Genomic DNA, 2,541 nt, shown 5'->3' with positions numbered 1-2,541 from the left:
TTCACCCACAGCCCAGTTCTCCCTTCCCAAAAAAGGGCCCCCCCCACTTGGCACTCTGACCGAAGATGTCGGGGCCCTTCAAAATTCAAGAAAGCCAGAGTTTCTAAACCCATTAAAGTTTGAGAATGGGTTTGGGGGTTTTCGTTTCGGGCCCCAAAGGGCCCTCTAACATTCGTTTTTTTACCAAAAATTGGGGAAAACTCGGGGCGCTTTTCCCGTGGGGGAAAAAAATTTGGGCCAAAGTCCCCCAGTTTATCATGGGGGAAAAATTTCGGAGGGAACCGGGTACTGATGGTTCGTTTAAAAGTTTTTTTCCCCCCTTTATACCCGGGTTCCGACAAATGGGATTTGCACGTCAGAATGGAACGGACCCCCATCATTTTTCCCCTGACTTCGTCCTGAAACCAAAAGGCTTAGTTCCCCATCTTTGGGGTTTTTCCCAAAAGTGTAGGTCTGGGGGGGGGCCTTTTTCTCGCGAGGGAGAACGGGGCCCCCCGGGGAGGGCGGGGGGCCGCATCGCAAACCCCGGGCCCATTCCCTTTCGCCCGACGGGCGTGTGTCCTTCGTATAATATTTATTATTATTTCTCGACACTCGAGTATATTGTACGCCGTCATTGACATAGGATTTCTCCTAGGGCTTAGGATCGACTGACTCGTGTGCAACGGCTGTTCACACGAAACCCTTCTCCACGTCAGTCCTCCAGGGCCTCGCTGGAGTATTTGCTACTACCACCAAGATCTGCACCGACGGCGGCTCCAGGCAGGCTCGCGCCCAGACCCTTCTGCGCTCACCGTCGCGACCCTCCTACTCGTCAGGGCTTCGTGACGACGCGAGAGAAGACTAACGCCCGCTCCCGGTTGCCGCCCCACTTGCCGCTGACGGCAGAGTATAGGCTCGACGCTTCAGCGCCATCCATTTTCAGGGCTAGTTGCTTCGGCAGGTGAGTTGTTACACACTCCTTAGCGGATTCCGACTTCCATGGCCACCGTCCTGCTGTCTTAAGCAACCAACGCCTTTCATGGTGTCCCATGAGCGTCGAATTGGGCGCCTTAACTCTGCGTTTGGTTCATCCCACAGCGCCAGTTCTGCTTACCAAAAATGGCCCACTTGGCACTCTGATCCGAAGATGCTCGTGGCTTCATAATTCAAGAAAGCCAGAGATCTCACCCATTTAAAGTTTGAGAATAGGTTGAGGTCGTTTCGGCCCCAAGGCCTCTAATCATTCGCTTTACCAGATGAGACTCGCGCGCGTTCCGTGCGGAACGGCCGAGTGCCAGTTATCCTGAGGGAAACTTCGGAGGGAACCAGCTACTAGATGGTTCGATTAGTCTTTCGCCCCTATACCCAGTTCCGACGATCGATTTGCACGTCAGAATCGCTACGGACCTCCATCAGGGTTTCCCCTGACTTCGTCCTGACCAGGCATAGTTCACCATCTTTCGGGTCCCAACGTGTACGCTCTGGGTGCGCCTCTTCTCGCGATGAGAACGAGACGCCCCGGGAGTGCGAGGCCGCATCGCGACGCGGCCCATCCTCCCTAGGTCGACGGCCAGGGCCGACCTTCACTTTCATTACGCCTTTAGGTCTCGCGACAAGTCCCAATGACTCGCGTACATGTTAGACTCCTTGGTCCGTGTTTCAAGACGGGTCCTAAGAGTACCCAAAGCAGTAGCGTCGCCGACCGGTATCGGTCTCCCGCGAGACCGCGGGAGACGTTCGCAGGCCTGTCGAAGGTGTACCGTACTGTAACCAACAGCGGGCCAGGACCGGGGACGGCGCGAAGTCCGTAACCTCCGAGTACCGTGGCGCGCGCTTGCGACGGTCTCGACGCACCGTGAATAGTGCGGCCTGATACCTTGCGCGTACCGCCGAGCAGCCGGCCGGGCGACCGAGGGTTTGTCGCGTGCCGTTTTACCGGCGACGCGACAGACACCGCACCCGGGCCGTAGACCGACACCCAGCGGGTCGCGACGTTCTACTTGGGGAGAAGTGCACGACGACGAGCGCCGGACATCGGCGCACGGTAGCGTGCCCGCGCGCGAGCCGCAAGGACTCCGCGGGACATCGCCGACCGACGCGAAGCCAGCGCCGCTGACGATGAATCTCCCCGTTCGATCTTTTGGGTTTCTTAGGTTTACCCCTGAACGGTTTCACGTACTCTTGAACTCTCTCTTCAAAGTTCTTTTCAACTTTCCCTCACGGTACTTGTTCGCTATCGGTCTCGTGGTCGTATTTAGCCTTAGATGGAGTTTACCACCCACTTAGAGCTGCACTCTCAAGCAACCCGACTCTAAGGAGAGATCCTCCCGAGGCGCGCACCGGTCGCTACGGGCCTGGCACCCTCTACGGGTAAGTGGCCCCATTCAAGATGGACTTGGACGCGACGCGGCACCTCGGGATAAGCGGATCCTCCCAAACACCACATTTCCCTGCGGCGGAACCGCGGGATTCGGTGCTGGGCTCTTTCCTGTTCGCTCGCCGCTACTAAGGAAATCCTGGTTAGTTTCTTTTCCTCCGCTTAATAATATGCTTAAATTC

General features: G+C 56.8%; 1 pseudogene; it reads right to left on the bottom strand.

The window, feature by feature from the left end:
- The window catches only part of LOC146724317 (large subunit ribosomal RNA), a pseudogene marked incomplete at its 3' end in the record, with an annotated part of 2,570 nt that continues 29 nt past the window's right edge, over positions 1–2,541 (bottom strand).

The sequence above is a fragment of the Nylanderia fulva genome, unplaced genomic scaffold (genome assembly GCF_048542155.1).
Source record: "Nylanderia fulva isolate GAGA-0341 unplaced genomic scaffold, ASM4854215v1 Scaffold1383, whole genome shotgun sequence".
In the NCBI taxonomy this organism is placed as follows: domain Eukaryota; kingdom Metazoa; phylum Arthropoda; class Insecta; order Hymenoptera; family Formicidae; genus Nylanderia; species Nylanderia fulva.
The sequence above is the reverse complement of the archived record's forward strand: the minus strand, read 5'-3'. Positions and strand labels throughout refer to the sequence as shown.